Raw genomic sequence first — 22,559 nt, 5'->3', positions numbered from 1 at the left:
CCACCCCCAAAGGCCGCCGGGCCGCCGCTACCATTTCACGATCCCGAGATTATATTACTAATCATCATCATCGATCATCGATCATCATCAATCATAGTCATCATCCACCGAGCGAGCATCTTGCACGTGGGTTGATTCAGCACTCCACCTCCTCCATCTCCTCCTCCACCTTCTCATCCACCACCTCCTCCACCACCTCCTCCACCACCACCTCCACCACCTCCACCTCCTCCACCACCTCCTTTACCTCCTCCACCTCCTCCTCCACCACCTCCTTTACCTCCTCCACCTCCTCCACCTCCTCCTCCACCACCTTCTCCACCACCTCCTCCACCACCACCACCTCCACCACCTCCTCCACCTTCTCCTCCACCACCACCTCCTCCTCAACGTCAGTGGACGCCCAATGACTTCGCCTTCCATATCCTTGGCTACCACCCCAGCGGCATTCTGGATCATCGGCAGGGAATCGAAGTCATTCATTCCCGCGCGCGTGTTCTCTTAATCCACGCGATCCGACACCCGTTTAACACGTGGGCTTTCGCGACCAACACGTATCATTCGTATCATTATTAATTTCGCGACCATATTCTCAGGTTAACGCGATCCATTGTAACTTGATCCATTGTGACGACATTAACCCTCCCTCTGGCCTTCGCAGCTGATAGGTTCACAGTGATGACGTCACCTGTACTCCTCTATTCAAGACCGGAAACGGGAGGAAGACTTCATCACTCTTCTGGCTATCGCCTGACGAAGCTGGTTGTTGTTGTTGTTGTAATCACCAGCGACACGTCACGGCATTCAAATTGTAAACATCGTGGGTTCACTCGCCAGCGCATAACCGGTGTGCTGAAGTAGTAACTCATTGGCACGTTCTGTAATTGGCTGTGTCGGGTGGTGGCGGGTTTAACGACACGGTTGCATTTAGGCGATCTAACCCAAAACAGCAAACGGCGTTATTATGGATCCCACGCACGCATCTCCCCCCAACGCTTCTGCGCGCACCTTTAAGGCGTTTTCTGCGCATCCCACGACCTCAATGTCAATGAATCTGTCTCTCGACAAAGACAAAAACGAGCATCCCCACAATTCGCGTTGTGGGGATGTTGCGGTGCTGTGGATGAACGTGTCCCGCCGAGGGAATGTGGAATTACTGCTACTGCTGTTCTCTTTTTTTTTGCTGCTACTGTTATATACAGTATATTTTAAATGGATTTAACAGTAGAGTCGCGACCCTGGATTACGACAAATATTATAAGTTATTAATATTATAAGTTATTAATATTAGAAGTTATTAATATTAGAAATTATTAATATTAGAAGTTATTAATATTAGAGGTTATTACTTTGAGACGTTTTTTTTATATTCTAGTAAAGGAGCGGTGGCGCAGTGGTTAGCTCGCCTCCGCGGCCACGGCTAACGGCAGTGGCGAGTGATAGTCGAACCAATTGCCGGAGTTACACCCCCTTCACCCGACAAAGCACGCACCCGTGTGGCGAAGTATGGTCAAACAACGCTCACGATCAACACGGCATGGGAGGCCTTCATCCATCAGTGGATAGACCACGCGACACGAGCGCTATCGTGCACAGCATTCGGCACAGCGTACGTACGTTGCGTTCGTGAATGTATGTATATGTGTGGGGAGCGGTGGCGCAATGGTTAGCGCGCTGCGCTACGGACCCGACAGCCCAGAGTTCCACTTCAGCTCACGGCCATCGACACCAGTGGTAGCGATCCACTCAGCCTCAAACGAGTACCGTGTGCGATGTGTGTGAACATCGCCACCGGGGAGACAAAGGCGGCCGAGCGTGCTGCTGGCCACCCACCCCCTCGTGCGCCGTGCCGGCCTTCATAGGTGCTGCTCGTTAACAGCACTTGCCCCAAACGTCCATCAAGGCTACACGGGGGGTCTTTGCCTTTGCTGTATATTTCTGGGAGAGTGTCTATGTGCGTGCGATCTGTGTGCATGTGTGTGTATATATATACCTATGTGGATTTGTCTCTGTGTGTGTGTACACACACACACAGAGACAAATACAAGTTACCCCCGTTTAGCCTCAAAACTGTCGGGTTATGTGCTGTTAGCACGGCACACAAGGGGCGGGTGGCCTCCAACCACGCCCGGCCGCCTTTGTCTCCCCTGGGTGGCGACGTTTACTGCAACACCCCGCCAGGTACTCCTTTGATGCCGAGTCTACCTCGTGGGAGGCGCAGGACCGGTTTGGATAATCGTCGTCGGTGTTGGCCGTGAGCTGGGAATGGAACTCGCGAAACGCCGGAATCGTAGCTGCAGCGTAGCGCTCACCGCCTCCCGCTCAGTATACACACACAGAGACACACACAGAGACACACACAGACACACACACACAGAGACACACACAGAGACACACACAGAGACACACAGAGACACACACAGAGACACACACAGAGACACACACAGAGACACACACAGAGCGCGCCAAACACACACCCAAATCTACCGGAATGGAAAAGAACCCCCCCCACTCTCACACACACACAGAGAGACGTGAAGCCAAAGAGGGAGGGAGAGAGGAGGAGGAGGAATAACAAGAAAGGCCATGTGTAGTGTTTGACAGCGTTCGAGGGATCAGCCAATCGGCGTGCAGTCCCAAAGCGAGGCGATGCCCGCGTGTGCAGGCAACGCGCAGAGCGAGGGGTAGTGTGGGTGTGGGTGTCTCCGTACGGGCCATACGGGAGATACACACGGGGGAGATATACACACGGGGGAGATATACACACGGGGGAGATATACACGGGGGAGATATACACGGGGGAGATATACACGGGGGAGATACACACACGGGGGAGATACACACGGGGGAGATACACACGGGGGAGAGATACACACGGGGGAGATACACACGGGGGAGATACACACGGGGGAGATACACACGGGGGAGGTACCCAGAGGTACCCACACAGAGAGACGCCGCCGCAGAGGAGCGGTTCACTCGGAGACGCTGTGCAGGGTGGAGACTCCGAGAGGGAGCAGGGGCATCACGCACGAGGTAGTGCTACACGGGGGGGGGGGGGGGTAGAACGAATAGGAGCGTGGACAGGGAGACAGGGAGACTTCTGGCGGGGATCGAGAGGAGACACGTGGAGACACGTGGGGACACGTGGGGACACGCACGGGGACACATTGTATCCCCGAGTGCGGACTGTTGTATCGTCCCGTGGAGGCTGCGTGTGGATGCGAGATTGCAACTGCCAAGGTAAACGAGTTATATTTTATCTCTTTGCAAAGGCAAAAGTGGTGTTGTTGTTGTTGTTGTGCCCGGTAGAAGCGGTTGATTCTGTTGCGTCTGTTGTTGTTGTTGTAAGGTCTCTGTTTGCACGCTCGCGGCACTTGCCCCGACAGTGTGTTGGGGGGCTACTTCGGGGGGGGGGCCTTTGTCTTTGTGGGCGCATGGAGCGGTGGGCGTAGTGGTTAGCGCGTGCTGCGTTACGAACCTACCGACAGTCCGTTTCGATATTTGAACCGGTGCTGGGTCTCCCGCTGGGTCGACTCAGCCTTAATTGAGTACCCGGTGCGTTGCGTTAAGCATCGGGTCCGGGGTGGTGGGTGGGGGGGTAGACAAAGTCGGTCGGTTGCGGTGCTTGCCAAACTTCGTGTGCAGTGCCGACCTTCACAGGTGCTGCGACTCGCTAACAGCACTTGCCCCAACAGAGTGCTCAAGGCTACACGGGGGGGTGGATGAGTCCTCGGATCTCTCTCCGTGCGATACACCTCCCCCCCCTCCACAGTCTACGGGAATATTTTTTGCCGATTTGCACGCACAAAGCGCTTGGCTCAAACGAAGCACAACTAACGTCGCTGATCTCGTCAAGGAGTTATAAACCCACCGTCACGTGAGATCCAGAGGCAGCGGCTCGTGGCTGAACCGTCGAACAAAGACGGCGGTGGGCCACCGTATCGTCATCGTCGCAGCGGCGCTTTCAGATGCGCTTCTGCGGCCGTCTGGAACGTTCTCTTCCTTCCGATATTTGGGAAGCCACTAGAGCTACGCACTTTTAAATCTATGTTAAACATTAATTTCTTTCGAACGGCTTTTGTTGATGGTAGTTTCCTGTCCTTCCCCCGCACCTCCAATTAGCGCGGTTGCCTACGTACGGTGCGAAAGAAGCTCAACATACACACACATGTTTATAAGTGTGTCTGTGTGTTTGCAGTGTGTTGTATGCATTTGTGTCTCTGTCTGTGCGCAATGTGTACATGCACGCATGTATATGTAGGTGTGTGTGTGTCTTTGTACGTGTGTGTGTCTTTGTACGTGTGTGTCTTTGTACATGTGTGTATGTGTCTTTGTACGTGTGTGTGTATTTGTACGTGTGTGTCTTTGTACGTGTATATGTGTCTTTGTACGTGTGTGTATGTGTCTTTGTACGTGTGTGTATGTGCCTTTGTACGTGTGTGTGTATGTGTCTTTGTACATGTGTGTGTATGTGTATTTGTACGTGTGTGTGTATAAGTGTCTTTGTACGTGTGTGTGTATATGTGGCTATGTACGTGTGTATATATGTGTCTATGTACGTGTGTGTATATATGTGTCTTTATACGTGTGTGTATGTCTTTGTACGTGTGGGTGTATATGTGTCTATGTACGTGTGTGTGTATATGTGTCTATGTCCGTGTGTGTGTATATGTGTCTTTGTACGTGTGTGTGTCTTTGTAGGTGTTTGTATATGTGTCTATGTACGTGTGTGTGTATATATGTATCTATGAACGTGTATGTATCTATGTACGTGTGTGTGTGTACAGTATGTCTTTGTACGTGTGTGTGTCTTTGTACGTGTGTGTGTCTTTGTACGTGTGTGTATGTGTCTTTGTACGTGTGTGTCTTTGTACATGTGTGTATGTTTCTTTGGACGTGTGTGTATGTGTTTGTACGTGTGTGTGTGTGTGTGTCTTTGTACGTGTGTGTATATGTGTCTTTGTACGCGTGTGTGTCTTTGTACATGTGTGTGTGTCTTTGTACATGTGTGTGTCTTTGTACGTGTGTGTATGTGTCTTTGTACGTGTGTGTGTATGTGTCTTTGTACGTGTGTATATGTCTTTGTACGTGTGTATATGTGTCTTTGGACGTGTGTATTTATCGCTCGGCACTGATGTGGGCGTGTAGACCTTAATAGGTGCTCGCAAACAGCACTTGCCCCAACATCTTATATATATAAACGGTTACACGCGGTATGTGTCCTTATTTTGTTTACATATATACGTATGTGTGTACATATGAATGTTTGTCACTGTATGTAGGTCGACTCTGCCTCAAATGAGTAGCTGGTGCGGTGTGTCAACATCGCCACTGGGGAGACAAAGGCGGCCGGGCGTGGTGCTGGCCACCCACCCCCTCGTGTGCCGTGCCGGCCTTCTTAGATGCTGCTCGCGAACAGCACTTAGCCCCAACAGTCTGTGCGGCCGATCGGGGGGATTTGTATATTTGTCTAGGCATGCTGGTTGTGCAATCTCTTGAGATATTTGACCGTACGACAACAACCGCCTTTCGCCACTAAGTGGCGGTGACGTTACCACGACGCTTGTGCCAGGCTAGGTGCACCTTGAGGTGTATTTCAGCATAGCTATGTACACACACTGCACACGCATGACACACACCACACACGCGCGTGCACACACACACACTGCACACGCATGACACACAACACACACGCGCGTACGTACACACACACGCGTGTACACACACACACACGCGTGTGTACACACACACACACGCGTACGTACACACACACGCGTGTACACATACACACACGCGTGTACATGCGAGTCCTGTTACTATTGAATTAAGCGCTCGATGATGACCGCTCCGCTCGCTTCAGAACCTCGTAATTTGGGGGAGCGGTGGGCGCAGTGGTTAGCGCACTGCTCGCTTATGGAACCCGCGACTCTCCTTTTGGTTTGATTCCCGGCTAACGTCAGTGTCGCGCGATGTCCGTGCCGGTGTCGTGCCTTCTCTACATCGACTCGGCCCCGAATACGAGTGCCTGGCACGGTGCGTAAACACCACCTACACCGGGGAGACAAAGGCGGCTGGGCGTGGCGTTGACCACCGCAGACGCGGGCGCCGTGTTGGGAGTCTCCCACTAAGCGCTGCTCGCTCACGGCACTTGCCCCAACAGTCTGCCGAGGCTGATGTGGGTGACCTCTGTCTTTGTTTACATACGAGTACGCATGGCTAAGCGTGAGTCGGTCTCTCCCTGTTCGCCTACTCAAGCAGCCAGCGATTTGTGTGAATAACCGAGATTGCGTTTAGGAAATTTAAATTACGAAACTATATAAACGTTTAAGCTATTTAGTTTATTTTTTTTTGTTTAAACCAGGTAAGGCCCCACTGAGCTGCTCTTTTTCAGAAGAGACCTGGCCGTCACAAATGATCGCTCAACGAAGTGGGCTTATCATCATCATCATCATCACCACCACGTGGGAATGTCGAGCAGACAAATACTCTAAACGCGTGGTGTTGACTCTAAACGTGGAAGGGGGGAAAAGCCGAAAGACCCGGAGACAAATCCACGCGACCACGGGGAGAGAGAGAGAGAGACAGAGAGATCGGTGGAACCTCAAACTATACAGCAGGCGTCAGGGTCGGGATAGAAGCCACGCAAATCACCCAGTCAACAATCGTCGAAAACTCTGTAAAATGATGCGTTTATGGTTTGTGTTGTTTGTGTATTTGTGTACGTGTGTGTATGTCGATTCAAATGAGTGCTGTACCGAGTGCGGTGGCGTTAACATCACCACGAGGGAGACAAAGGCGGCCCAGCGTGGTGCCGGCCACTCGCCCTCTCGTGTGCCGTGCCAGCCTTCATAGAAGCTGCTTGCTAACAGCACTTGCCCCAACAGTCCGTTAAGGCTATACGGAAGATCTTTGTCTTTTTATGGATGTACGTATGTGCGTGCGCAAGTGCATTTTATGTACAGCATACTCGATGTATTACGTGTCTTATGTTTACGTTTATTATAATGATTGACGTTTTTTTTCTATGGCGCATTTCATCCGTAGATCCCAATACGCCAGTACGGATAATGAATGTAGGGTACGTTAGGTGTGTTTACACGTATCACGTGTTGTGTGCGTGTGTTTGTGTATCTGTGCGTGTGATGTTTTGTTGTGTGGGGAGCGGTAGTGTAGCGGGTAACGCGCTGCGTTACGAACCCGCCCATCCGGGTTCGATTCCCGCTCACGACCGACACCCGTGACGATTTTCTGAACCGGTTCTGGGCATCCCCTACGGCGACTCAGCCTCAAACGAATGCCTGATGCGGTGCGTAACAACATCACCAGTAGGGAGACAAAGGCGGCCGGGCGTGGTGCTGGCCACCCACCCCCTCGTGTGCCGTTCTGGCCTTCATAGGTGCTCGCTAAAAGCACTTGCCCCAACAGTCTGTTACAGGCTATACCGGGGTGTCTTTATCTTTCTATGTATTTGTACGTCTGTGTTCGTATTTACGTGGGGAGCTGTGGCGCAGTGGTTAACGACCATTCATTTTACACTTGGGGTTTATATTTGTCGAATTTGTCTATGAAATAAATGCACGTGATCCTTTTATTAATCCCTCCACGCGCCATTCCAAATCCTCACGACAGTCTCTGTATATTGTACGCATCGGTGCCGTGCTGCGTAATAATTACTGCCTCCTGGCCTCTGGACGGGTTTGAAAATCGACGACATCATCGGCATGGCCATCCTCGTCGTCATCGTCACCGGCTCGCGATCCTGCGATGTCACGATCTGTCCGGCAGCAGCTGCGCGCGAGAGGATTTCATCGCTCCACCTCCACGCGGGAGGAATTTTCCTCCTCCATACGGCGGTGGTGAGATGTTAACTGCCTCGCTTGGTATACAGGAGGTCGTGGGTTCGATCCCCACCCTTGACGCCTGCTGCTGTATACTTGGAGTTTGCGTGTCTCTCTGTCCCCGTGGTCGCGTGGATTTTTCTCCAGGTCCTCCGGTTTTTCCACCTCCACATTTAGAATCAACATCAACGCGTTTAGAGTATTTGACCGCTCTACATTGCCACGCGGCGATTAGCCACTTCGTTCAGATGTCATTTGTGGTCAGGTCGCTTCTGAAAAGAAGCACGTAGCTCAGTGGGCCTCGCCTGGTAAAATAAAATAAAAACAGGGATACTTGACTTTCGTCTTTGACTGCCACATCATTATTATTATTCTCGCCCAGCGTCCATCGTCGTCAATTATTGCTGAGCGCGCCACGTGCACCGCGTTTAACAATCATCGGGCGCGTGCAGCGTGAAACGAGTTAATTTGTGGTTGACCGTGACGAGGCCTGCCCCAAGCCCCACTTACTTGACACGTTGACAGATGTCGTCAACCCACGCGCCTCTTCGCTCAATCCACGTGGTACCCGTTTCAGTCTCTCGTGTGGTAATTCCATGGGTGCATCTCCCTCTCTCTGTGTTTATCTCCATGCTTCTTAGCGCACTGCAGTTTATTGATTTGTTTTGTATTCTTCTGGATGTATCTGGACGCCCGCGTGCCATCGCAGGTCGTATGCCAGGGCCTCCCAAACGCCAGTCCTCGCCACCCACCACCACGCTCCGTCTTTTCCGCGTTTACCAGTAGACCCCCCCCCCCATTAAAATACAAATGAATTCGTTCCACGCTGCACGCGCCTGATGATTGTTAAACACGCCCCACCCGACGCGCTTAAACAGTTGGCGCTGTCCGCGTCTATCGAGCCGATTCAACTTTAAGATTGACATCTCAGTGTTCCACGTGTGTGTGTGTACACGTGTTTCACGTGTGTGTGTACACGTGTTTCACGTGTGTGTGTGTACACGTGTTCCACGTGTGTGTGTGTACACGTGTTCCACGTGTGTGTGTACACGTTTTCGTGTGTGTGTGTGTGTACACGTGTTCCACGTGTGTGTGTACACGTGTTTCACGTGTGTGTGTGTACACGTGTTCCACGTGTGTGTGTGTACACGTGTTCCACGTGTGTGTGTACACGTGTTCGTGTGTGTGTGTGTACACGTGTTCCACGTGTGTGTGTACACGTGTTCGTGTGTGTGTGTGTACACGTGTTTCACGTGTGTGTGTGTACACGTGTTCCACGTGTGCGTGTGTACACGTGTTCCACGTGTGTGTGTACACGTGTTCCACGTGTGTGTGTACACGTGTTCCACGTGTATGTACACGTGGAACACGTGTTGTTGTGTACACGTGTTCCACGTGTGTGTGTGTATACGTGTTCCACGTGTGTACACGTGTTCCACGTGTGTACACGTGTTCCACGTGTGTGTGTACACGTGTTCCACGTGTGTGTGTACACGTGTTCCACGTGTGTGTGTACACGTGTTCCACGTGTGTGTGTACACGTGTTCCACGTGTGTGTGTACACGTGTTCCACGTGTGTGTGTACACGTGTTCCACGTGTGTGTGCGTGTGTACACGTGTTCCACGTGTGTGTGCGTGTGTACACGTGTTCCACGTGTGTGTGCGTGTGTACACGTGTTCCACGTGTGTGTGCGTGTGTACACGTGTTCCACGTGTGTGTGCGTGTGTATATCAATCCACTGCAATCCAGCAGTGGATTGACACCGGTGATGCTTGCGTACGCGTGCTTGGCATCTCATCAATATGAAGGGGGGAGGTAATTAACGTCGGGCCTGCGTCATAGCGCGCGCACACAAATAATTAAAACAGTCGCGTAACGAGCATGGGGCGGGGGGGGTGCCCCCCCTACCCCACACCCCCGGTGCCCCCCCCCGGTGCCCCCCCGGTGCCCCCCCCCGATGCCCCCCCCGATGCCCCCCCCCATGGCCAATGCCACGAGTTGGGGCCCAACCTTGAGAAGCACCACGAGGTTTGTTTTCAACAACGGTGTCATATAGAACGACAAGCAACTTTGTTCTGAACGCGGTCTAAATGTATCGATGTGATTAGGCAATCGGAGTCGCGATATGCAAGAACCTCCTGGGTGCGATCGCCGTGCAGAGATGCAAATCAAACATTCGAGCCGCACCCACCGACCTGATAGTGTCGCGACTAACCCCACTGATTAAAAGGAGCAGCATTTGGAAAGCGATTCTGTACGCGCAAGCCACGTGATACCAGATCTCAATAATCAAACGAATCAAGCCACCTCTTAATCGACTCTACGCCGAAATGAAATGGTATTCTTGAGTGTGATGGCAACGGTGGCGGCAGGACGCTTTCAGGAGCTCGATGCCAACGTCGAGATTAGCTGCTGCTACTGGCCACGACGAGAGGGCTTTAGCAGAGAGAGAGAGTTCGTGTCGCTGTTCCTCCTCCTCCGTTGAAGGAGCGCGCAGATCTCACAGTGGGTTCACTGTGTGGTCAATAGTGTTGTGGGTTGCATGTCCGCATTCGCACCGCTGTGACTACTCGTCTTTAATGCACCGCTAGAAGTCTCTCTGTGTCTCTGGATCTCTATGGGTCCATATATACACATGTCTATGGGTTGACTATATGGTCCATAGTTTGGTTTGCATGGCCACAGTCGCATTAATGTGGCTTGTCTTTAATGTATCTCTAAGGGTGTATATGAGTCGCTATGTACCTCTGTGTTTTTATGTATCTCTATATATCTATATGGGTCTCTATGTATCTCTATGCATCTCTATGTTTCTTTATTTATCTCTGTTCATCTGTGTATCTCTGTGCATCTCCATGTGTTTCCATGTATTTTAATGTATTTCCATGGGTCTCTATGTACCTCTGTGTTTATATGTGTCTCTATGTATCTATATGTATCTTTATGTATCTCTATGGGTCTCTATGTATCTCTATGCATCTCTGTGGGTTTCCTCTGTGGTCCATAGTTTGGGTTGCATGGCCACAATCTCACTCCTGTGGCCGTGTCTTTAATTCTCCATTCGTGAAGGAGATGCGCCCAGCAACCCGCTGATGTCGTGATGCGGTCGATGGTCAGGAGGAGGAGGAGGACGAATGTCAGAGCCAGGAGGTCCTGTGATGATGATGATGATGTTTGGGTCTCGAACGAGGAGGTGTTTATTCCGGACGTCCGAGTCTGTTCCACTCTGTTCGCACAGCAGCAGCAGTAGCAGCGACGTTCTTCCGGATCTGTGCGAGAGCGTTGGTTAAGTAAAGGACGCGTGTGAGTCTCATGTGCACGGCGCATGGATAATTTACAATGGGTGTGACACCGTCTCCCATCATCATCATCCTCGGCAGCGGCAGCAGCCATAATCCATCCACTTGCTGGATGAAGACCTCCTTCCCCAAGCGCATCGCCATGTTCTCTCGCGGTCCTGAACTCGAGCCGATCCCGTTGCTCCTTCTCCGCGCTCCACGTCATCTCGGACGTCCGTGCGACGTAAAACAAAAATAAAATCCGCAGAGCACAAGGCACGCGAGCTCAACATTTTCGTAGAGCCGTGACCACCGAGGCATCGTCTCTTCTATTCTAGCGACGTGCACTCGTACGGGCAAGTCCTCGTTTAACGCCTGGCGTTCACGCAACACGTTTTCGATTAGCACCGTTGGCTATGTAGGGTGCGAAATAAGTTCTACATGAATTCGTTTTCGCTACAACGCGGTTCTTCCCATCCGGGAAAATTTTCGAACAACGCGCCCGTCGTTGCGAGGAACGCGTACGTCGTTGCGAGGAACGCGTACGGTTCCAACGCTGTTTTTGATCGGGTAGAAACACGAGAACTGCTTTCTTGAGTTGCGTGGCCGAGCGGAGTGACACAGGCACGTGGAATGATGCCGTGACGTGGAGGCACAATCGCAGGTATTTGTCCCGCCTTCTCTCTGCGTTGTGCGCGGTAGATGTAGTCCATCGTATATCGCCAAATGTTATCGTTGCATTATTTCAATTAACGCGGTTTTGTTTTTTTTTTGCTTTTTATCGCGGCACTTTTCAGGAACGCATCTGCCGCGCTTAAACAAGGACTACCTGTAAAATCGGCTGGGTTATTCGGGTAGGAGTAGATATGTAAACATTTCTGAGATCGATAATACAAACATGGATTTGTGCTAGTCTGGACGAACCCGGCCAGCGCCTATTACGCAATGCAATTGTGTCCCTCGATCGCCCATTCACACGCCACAGTACAAAATAAACAGACGAGATTTATTGCAAGGTGTGTTGTGTAATTGTGAGCATTTTTATACGGGTCATTTATCCATACAAAAAAAAACAACACAACTCCCATCGCATTGGCGTCTGAAACAATGCTAAATAAAGTTCAATGTTATTTTTAGAACGTTAACATATCCCCTTTGTAGACTGTATAACGACAAGCCATGTTAGCCAGCACCTTTGAAGGAAGGCTGGCAGCGCACACGAGGGGATTTACCTCCTGGCTGTGAACCAACACCGCACGCCCGTCCGCCTTTGTCTCTCCCCCCCCCCCCTGCTGATGATGTTCCAAACCCCACAACGGCTCATACAGTCGTCACTTAAGGCTGAGCCGACCTACGGGAGGCTCGCAGGAAGGATTGTGCTGTGTGCCCTGGTCATTCTTCTACCGCGACTGCCCTGTGACAGTGCCTAGTGGTGATGATGGTGGTGATGGTGGTGGTGATGATGGTGGTGGTGATGGTGACGGTGGTGGTGACGGTGACGGTGGTGGTGACGGTGGTGGTGACGGTGGTGGTGACGGTGGTGGTGATGGTGGTGGTGGTTGTGGAGTGGAATTTTCCTATAAGGACCCCCCCCCCCGCCCCATGCGAATGTCGCTCGCGTGCCGGGCATCGGATTGAGGTTGGGCGGGTTTCGTATCGCACTGCGCTAACTGCTGCGCCACCGCTCCGGTTACCCCTTCCGCCGATTGTCATTCACCGACCCACCGCACTGACCAGCGTGGTGAAGTATGGTCACCTAGGTCGATTCGACCTCAAATGAGTACCTGGTGTGATGTGTAAAACGCCGGCCGTGTGCCGTGCCGGCCTTCATAGGTGCTACCCGCTAACGGCACTTGCCCCAACAGTCTGTTCAGGCTATACGGGGGAGCTTTGTACACGTGCACAGTCTGCAGACGATTATATTCGCAAGCGCACTGTCATCGTCTGAGTCTATGCGAGGCAAGCTTCGGGTGAGTCTCAAGACTCATTGTGAAGAGGGTTATGATTTGGCCGATTGCTCTTCGTCATTTAATTATAGACGAATCTTTCGTGAGTTGGTTACATTATTTAACGCAATCTGGTCGATGGGTTTATGTATCGTTATTATGATTGGCATTGGTGCTGCTGTTTGTTATAAATACATCGCTTCGTTATATCGAACGTTGGCTTTTGCCATTCAACCAAATGTCGCAGGACCCTACTTGATACAGTCTTGAGAGTCGGTAAATGCCTTCCTATAATATATAATTGTCATTATTATTATTAGCATAACAGTATAATTTGATACGTATGTACACAGCATAAATATAGTGTTTTAAAATCTGCCAATCTGTTTATCTTGCAAATGTATACACATTACGGATTTCCGTTGTTAGTTTTTATAATATAGCGAAGGCCCTCTGAAAGCCGGCACGGCACGCCAGGGGGTGGGTGGCCAGCACCACGCCCGGCCGCCTTTGTCTCCCCAGTGGCGATGAATGTACACACCGCACCAGGCACTCATTTAAGGCTGAGTCGACCCAGGGGAGGTCCAGGACTGATTCAGATAATCGTCACAGAAGGTGGCCGTGAACGGGAATCGAACTCGGTTCGCCAGGTTCGTAGTGTGGTGCGTTAACCACGAACTCTACCGCCACGGACAATGACAAAGATCCCCCATATAGCCTTTAACAGACTGTTAGGGCAACACACACACACAGGTAGATACGATGCAGTGTGTATATATACTGTATTTAAGGGGGATATAGACTGCATTAGTTACCTCGTAAATAGTGGATTGATCACAGCTACTACTCACGATGATAATGATCGTCAGGATGATGAACATCGATCGTATGTAAACTGGTCGATATATTGATGTTGATCAATGAAATACATGCTAATTGTGTATTGCTGCGATGCGCATTCATGTTAGCAACAAGGAAGCAGCCCCTGTATGTCGGTGCATGAATTATATTCACTTTAGTGTGTATCATCAAAGTGTGTGTGTGTGTGTGCGTTTTGCGAAAGAATGATGGGTGCTTTGTATACCGTTAGACCTGGTGCGGTGTGTCAAAATCAACCACTGGGGCGGAGGGGGAGGGATACAAAGACGGCCGGGAGTGGGGTTCTCGCCACGTCACTGCCTCGTGCGCCCTAGGCGCTGCTTCGCTAAAGAGCCGCACTTGCCCCAAGGGGCTGTGTGGGCTACACCGGCAACCTTTGTCTTTTGTTGAGCGAAAATAATTACAGAGGTAATTATTTTATTTTGGCGATGTGAAACTGAAATTCGTGCCTTAAAGCCAAATACTTTCGTCCTAAATATGTACGATCTAGTTTTTTTTTATATTTCTCTACTCGGAGCGGTGGCGCAGTGGTTAGCGCATCGCGCTTAGGAACGTGGGCCATCAGAGTTCGACTCCCGCTCGCGGCCAACATCGGTGACGATTATGTGCATCGGTCGTGGGCCAGCCTCGAGCTGTTCTGAGCCTTCAACGAGCACGGTGTATATACACATGTCGGCAACGGGGAGACAAAGGCGGCCGGGCGGGCGCGGTCTTTGCCATCCATCGCATCACGCGTGTGCCGTGTTGGCCTTCATTGGCTGCTCGCTGACAACAGAAGTCTGTTAAGCTCTTTACGGGGGGGGGGGGGGGGGGGTCTTTGTTGTATAAACGTGTGTGTCTAGAGTCCACGGTATGGTTAATTCGCGTACAGGAGATGTATTTGGTGGCGATATGCGCACGCTTTTTATTGGCTTTACCGTCATACTCTCAACATCGCGTGATCGGAAATCTGATGGAGTGGTGATGTCATCGCACGGTCAGGAGAGGTGGTGGCGGATTTGGGAATGCCTTCATCCTGCAGTGGATTGACCATGGCTGATGATGATGATTGATCATCAGCACCCGCCCAAACCTCCTGATAATGATAAAAAAACAAAAGCTTTTGCATGGTTAGATTAACAACAATAAAAACCACACACACACACATCAAAGATCACATGAGGTGTAAATTCGGAGTTTTATAGCCGCCGTAAGTAGCGAAGCATCGACTCCGTGGTGGAGCGGTGGTGCAGTGGTTAGCGCACTGCGCTACGAACCCCGGCGACCCGAGTTCGATTCCCGCTCGAGGCCAACACCAGCGACGAATATATAAACCAGTACCGGGTCTCATCTAGGTCTGCTCAGCCTCAAAATGAGTAGCTGGTGCGGTGCGTTAAAGATCAGCGCTGGGGAGACTAAGACAGCCGTGGCCGTGGTGCTGGCCACCTTTGCGGCCTTAATAGGTGCTCGCAAACAGCACTTGCCTCCTAATCTGTCAAAGGCTATACGGGGAGGGGGGGGATGTTTGTCTTACTGTGGAGTACTATCGATGTATATACACCAGCGTATGTCTTTTCGTGCACAACGGGGGCCGAGTGTGTGTGTGTGTTAAGTATATTGTCTTCCCATCGTATACATGTGATGTGGCTGTGCGTCATCTATACACGGCACGCCCGATTCGCAATGGGCACTTCGCTTCAGTGTGTCCGCGTGCGGTGGGGTAAAGTGCAGGTGCTCCCACCTCTTCCGAAACGTGTTTGCCAGCGTGGAAGAGTAGGCCAATGGCCCTCTTAGCGGCTGGAGGCACTCTCTCCTGGAGTTATATTCCGCCAGCAGTGGAGTCAGGGAAGCAATTGCAGGGCTGCGCCTTTGTACGCCGTTCGCTGAATGGTCAAATTTGATGCCGCGGCTTCTCATGTGCAGGCCGGTGCTGCCGCACAGAGGCAGCTGCCGCTGTAGGGGTGGGGGGTCCCCTGTGCCTGACTGTGGCGGGGCTGTGCAGTGGTTGAGATGTCAGCTCTGAGTTTCTGAAGCCCTGTAAGCATGGGCGACGATGTACGCATGTCAAACAAGTATCGTGCTAGTCGCAGGTGCAAAATGCAAGTCCTTATATTTAGCAAAAACATTGTGACCAAGAGGCTCGTAGATGAATACGTGCAAAATGTTTTGCCAATATTTTTTTTGGGCGGGATGGGGGGGGGGGGTGATTGAATTTTTTTTTTTTAAGGAAATGTATGTTTCCAAATAGCTCAAATGTGATGTGAAATGCTGGCTCGTCGACAGGAACACACGAAATAACTCAATTTATCGCTTACCTCCAAATCAAATTGTCTATATTTTTTTGGGCGGCACCTTCATCATCAGCATCGTCGTTCGCCGTGGACTCTCTCCACTGCTGGATGAATGTCCCCAATCCCCGCCTCCTCCTCCCCCTCCCTTTAATTCTTCATAATCCTCACTCACTCAAAATCCTGCCAACGCATGAATGATAATTATTGTACACGTTGTGATCCTCGTAGCACGCGTGCCTGCAACCCTGGGACAAATTTAATCGCCCCATCTCCCTTGAGTGGACGTGCTGTAGCGTAGATCGTGTTGGAACAAAAATTAGTAGCACGGTTGGCTACGTACGGTAGGAAAGAGGTTCACCATACATACATTTTTTTAAATTAATATTCTAAATTATCAATAATATAACGTAACGTTTCTAAATCATCACAACAAACATTCTGACCGCTCACCACGCATTTATTTAATGTATACAACTCTATTAATATATATAGCACCTATGAATCAGCTTTATATTTTTTGTATTAACTGGAGAACTAAAATGTACCGAGGAATGTTTAACTCGTGTGAATTTTTGCGGAAATGTTACATAATATATTGATAATGTAGAAACGATACGTAATATATTGATAATGTAGAAACGATACATAATATATTGATGATTCAGAAACGTTATGTTATTATTTGATATTATAGAAACGATACGTGATATATTGATATTTTAGAACCGATACGTAATAAAATTAATATTATAGAAAGGATACGTTATGTATTGATATTATAGAAACGATGCGTAGTATATTGATAATATGAAAACGAAAGGTAAAATATTAATATTGTAGAAACGATACGTAAAATATTGATATTATACAAACGAAACGTAATATATTGATAATTTAGAAACGATACGTGATACATTGATGTTATAGAAACGATAGGTAAATATTGATATCATAGAAACGAAACGTAATACATTGATATTATAGAAACGATAGGTAATATATCGATGACATAGAAACGATAGGTAATATATCGAGGACTTAGAAACGATAGGTAATTTATCGATGACTTAGAAACGATAGGTAATATATCGATGACTTAGAAACGATAGGTAATATATCGATGACATAGAAACGATAGGTAATTTATCGATGACTTAGAAACGATAGGTAATATATCGATGACTTAGAAACGATAGGTAATATATCGATGACTTAGAAACGATAAGTAATATATCGATGACATAGAAACGATAAGTAATATATCGATGACTTAGAAACGATTCGCAATCTGCTGTCGACCACCATAGGCACCGACACACTCGGCCGTGGTGTCGCGATGAGCAGCACAACAACAACAACAACACTCTCACTGGCAACAGCGTGCCCGGTTCGATCTCCCGCCGCGTCAAGCTGACACCAACAGGCACACTCGCCGACTCGGCCACACTCACTCACTGACTCGGCCCCACTCACTCACTGACTGGGCCCCACTCACTGACTCGGCCACACTCACTCACTGACTCGGCCACACCCACTGACTCGGCCCCACCCACTCACTGACTGGGCCCCACTCACTCGCCGACTCGGCCACACTCACTCACTGACTCGGCCCCACTCACTCACTGACTGGGCCCCACTCACTCACCGACTCGGCCCCACTCACTGACTCGGCCACACTCACTCACTGACTCGGCCACACCCACTGACTCGGCCCCACTCACTCACCAACTCGGCCACACTCACTCACTGACTCGGCCCCACTCACTCACTGACTCGGCCACACTCACTGACTCGGCCCCACTCACCAACTCGGCCCCACTGTTCCACGATGATGGCGATGCTGATATGCGCCGATGAGTTCCCACGAGAACGAAACCGCTGTACTGTTTGCATTGGTGTCGCGGTGGCTATGAGATGTTAACTACCTCGCCTGTTGTGCAGGAGGTCGTGGGTTCGATCCCGATTCTGACGTCTGTTGTATATTTGGAGTCTGCGTCTCTCTTCGTGGTCGTGTGGATTTTTCTCCGGGTCTTCCGGTCTTTCCCTCCACATTTAGAAGCATGCGTTGAGAGAATTTTGGCTGCTACACATTTCCACGCGATAAGCCACTTCGTTGAGCTATCAATTTGTGGCCAGGTCAAGTCTGAAAAAGTGCTACATCGTTCAGTGGGCCTAACCTGGTAAAATACAAAAATAGCGTCGGTGGGCTGTTTGTTTACACGCCGCGTCTGCCTGGTGATAGCTAAAGTTCACGAGAGACGAGTACCAAAGCCCCGATTACAGGAAATCACTGGTTGCGAAACAACCCTCTAAGCCACTTGATTGTGTCCGCTTGTTTGTGGGGGGGGGGGGAATAAAAAAAATTATTTTAGTTTTATGTTTTGAAACTCCAACGCATCAATGGCTCGGTCAGCGGTGAGTCCCCAGTGGTATTTTCGTTGTCTTCCAGGATATTTTTTTTTTTACAAAAAATGGAATTGTTTTTTGTTTTCAAAATTACTCCTTTAAAGAAATATCATCGAAAAATAAAACCGTGAAACAATTCACCATGACGAATCTTACCGCGTCCTTGCTTCGCTACTCCGGGGACGGGTTTCATACTTGTCGGAGTTTTTTTTGTGTTTTTTTACAAATTTGGCCCAGAAAGCTAAACTATGCCGATGGACTATAACATTCCGCATTTGTTTCATTTATAATGTGGAGGCAGAGAAATGGACTTCTGCTGCTCATGTTGTGTTCTTCGCGGGAGATCTGGGCTTGGAGACAATGCGACCGTGTGTTATCGGCGAAAAAGCGGAAGGCAGGCGTTTAAAAGAAATTCCACTCGAGGACGATGTTAGTTTGGCAAAGTTTCAAATGAAGATCATCAGCCCATCGGTTTTTTTTTTGCAAACGTGTAGGTGGACGCTACCATGTGTCCTATAAAGAAAAACGGGGGGTGGGGTGGGTGAAACGGTTTTTCCGTGATTCCTACAACCCGTAAATAATAGATGGTGAATATTACGCATCATATGATTGTGTTGCTGTTGTTACAATTTTGGGACATATTCGTTTTACCATGATACAAACACAATGTACTATGGGGTTTTTACACTCAATCCGTGGCTTGCATCAATTGCCATTGCTTTTTTTTTTCATGGTAAATATTCAATACCGTGGGGTTTCGTTTTTATAATCATAAAACCATAGACAAATATTGCATTCGATATCAATAGCAACTATGCGTATCGATGGACGATACCATGTGCGCTGCAAACTGGGTGGGGTGTAGGTAGATGTATAGGCGTGATTCTTTACCCTGTAAAAGACTTGGTACGGCCCGTGATAGCCTACAAATCAACACTCCTGCCCTCTGTGTGACTCTTTCCTTTGGGGCTGCCCGTGCATCAAATGTGGCACAGGGCCGGCATACAGATGTGGAATGTACCACCGTGATGTGTAAGGGGGGGAGGGGTGGGGGGTCCGAATATTCACAAAACAAATCTGTGTATGAGATATTTCAATATACATCAACATGAGAGATTAATGTACTGTGCAGTTATAACTATTGATATATTATTAATGCAACCTCACAGTGTCGCAGACAACTTGTTAATCCACTGCTGGATGAGAAGGGGCTTCGCAATCTCGTGCAAGTCATGGGGGAGGGGGGCGAGCTATTTGACCATACTTCACCATACTTGTTAGTGGCAATGGACGTGTTGACAGTACAGCAGAGACTTTTCACTGCGTGGCGTGCTGCTGCACCCCACCACGTACCCCCCCCCCCTCCCTCAAGCCTGCTTAGTTTATTATTACGTGTGTGGGAGGGTACAACGCTCTATCCCGTTCAGACAAGATCGATGGGGATGAGTCTGGCAGGTTGCACGTGTAATTTGTGTAAACGGCTGAGAGATAAACTGATCAGGCGTAGCCTCGTTTACACGAGTGATTGAATGAGTGACTGAGTGACTGAGTAAATGAGTGACTGAGTGACTGAGTGAATGAGTGAATGAGTGACTGAGTGAATGAGTGAATTAGTGAATGAGTGAATGAAGAAGCACGCTCGCGTCCAGCGACTGCGCGTTGCGTGTGAACACCGCACGTGGAGCGAGAGACTGCACCCTATGAGACAGCACTCTGTCGCACAACTCTATGGTTCTCTATGGCTCTCTGTGCAACTCTATGGATCTCTATGTAACTCCACGAATCTCTATGTAGCTCCATGGATCTCTATGTAACGCTATGGATCCCTATGTTTCTCTACGCGTCTCTATGTAACTCTGTGTATCTCTATGTAACTCTATGGATCGCTATGTAACTCTATGGATCTCTATGTATCTCTACGGGTCTCTATGTAACTCTATGGATCTTTATGTATCTCTACGGGTCTCTGTGTGTCTACGGATCTCTATGAATCGCTACGGATCTCTGAATCTCTACGAATCTCAATGTATCTCTACGGATCTCTCCGGACAATCTTGGGATGGGCTCATCCTTGTTCTAAAAGTTTGCTCAATGGGGCCTGAACAGCTGAGCTCGAGGCTGGGTGTGAGTCCGAGTCTCAGATATCCCTCACCACTGGTGTTCGTTCTCCGTGGCTGGGAATCGGTCTCGGATCACCGGGTCCATAGCCGAGGGGCATGTCCTTTGCACCACCACTCCCACTGCCCGCATGCATCCATCACAATTATTGATGAGTCATTAAGTTCCACTTGTAGTCGGTGTCCATATGTATTGATATATCTCTGGTGAATTTCCATTCGCAACATCGCCACCTTGCAACTCATACTCCGGCGTCATTCATGCGAACTTATGAATGACCCTGGGGATATAATATATATCAACTTATTATCCTCCCTTCTGGGATGGCGCTGCTGCTGCTGTTATGCGAACAGAGCAGAACAACGCTGCCGTCCAGAATAAAAGTCCTCTTCATTCGAGACCCAAACATCATCATCACATCATCATCATCGCGCCTCGTCTTGGCTTTGACTTTCCTCCTTCTTCACGTCAACACCAGGCCTATGCGTTGCATCTTCTTCATGAATGTAAAATTAAAGGGCACGAGCCACAGGAGTGGTATTGCGGTGACGCAAACCAAACTGTGGACCGATACATCGACCCTGCTGACGCCGGCTGTATGTTTGGAGTGTGCATATTCTCCCCGTGGTCCCGTGGATTTTTCTTCGGATTCTTCCAATTTCTCCCTCCGCGTTTAGAATCGACATAACGCTTGCAGATGATATGGCTGATATAAATGTCTACGTGATGACGAGCGACTACGTAGAGCTATCACGAGTGATATCCAGGTCGCTTCTGAAAAATAACTACATATCTCAGTAGGGTCTTACCTGGCAAAATAAAAAAAGATAGTTTAGCTCATATGTTAAAAATAGAATAAATTATGGAGGAAATTATTGAACTGCCTTCCTCTCTAATGGCCGGTATCCAACGCATGAATTTGGATTTCTTCTGCTGCTACACCTGCGGTGGGACATTGAGTCGCTACCTCGACAGCCACACAAAGGACAAGTCGGATTGACTGATGGTCCACCCCTCAGAGATTCACTCCCAACCACTCGCCCATCTCTACTCACAGATTCACTCCCAACCACTCGCTCACTCGCCCATCTCTACTCACAGATTCACTCTCACCCACTCGCTCACTCACCCATCTCTACTCACAGATTCACTCCCAACCACTCGCTCACTCGCCCATCTCTACTCACAGATTCACTCCCAACCACTCGCTCACTCACCCATCTCTACTCACAGATTCACTCTCACCCACTCGCTCACTCACCCATCTCTACTCACAGATTCACTCCCACCCACTCGCTCACTCACCCATCTCTACTCACAGATTCACTCTCAGCCACTCGCTCACTCACCCATCTCTACTCACAGATTCACTCCCAACCACTCGCTCACTCACCCATCTCTACTCACAGATTCACTCTCACCCACTCGCTCACTCACCCATCTCTACTCACAGATTCACTCCCAACCACTCGCTCACTCGCCCATCTCTACTCACAGATTCACTCTCACCCACTCGCTCACTCACCCATCTCTACTCACAGATTCACTCCCACCCACTCGCTCACTCACCCATCTCTACTCACAGATTCACTCTCAGCCACTCGCTCACTCACCCATCTCTACTCACAGATTCACTCCCAACCACTCGCTCACTCACCCATCTCTACTCACAGATTCACTCTCAGCTACTCGCTCACTCACCCACCTCTACTCACAGATTCACTCCCAGCCACTCGCCCATCTCTACTTACAGATTCACTCGCAGCTACTCGCTCACTCGCCCATCTCTACTCACAGATTCACTCGCAGCCACTCGCTCG

At 49.6% G+C, this 22,559-nt stretch overlaps 1 protein-coding gene across 2 annotated transcripts in view; it reads left to right on the top strand.

Annotated features, from left to right (window-relative positions):
• The first annotated feature begins 2,871 nt into the window (after window positions 1-2,871).
• Window positions 2,872-22,559, top strand: part of LOC116951245 (GATA-binding factor 2-like) — a 79,670-nt gene continuing 59,982 nt past the window's right edge. For both annotated transcript variants that reach the window (XM_032969741.2, XM_076073483.1), the window contains exon 1: window positions 2,872-3,243. The gene's annotated coding sequence lies outside the window, so the exon portion shown is untranslated. The remainder of the gene's footprint in view (window positions 3,244-22,559) is intronic.

This window comes from Petromyzon marinus, chromosome 42, assembly GCF_048934315.1.
Source record: "Petromyzon marinus isolate PM22_M1 ecotype Great Lakes invasive population chromosome 42, UKy_Petmar_22M1.pri1.0, whole genome shotgun sequence".
Taxonomy (NCBI): domain Eukaryota; kingdom Metazoa; phylum Chordata; class Hyperoartia; order Petromyzontiformes; family Petromyzontidae; genus Petromyzon; species Petromyzon marinus.
This window is presented reverse-complemented; position numbering and strand designations above follow the sequence as displayed.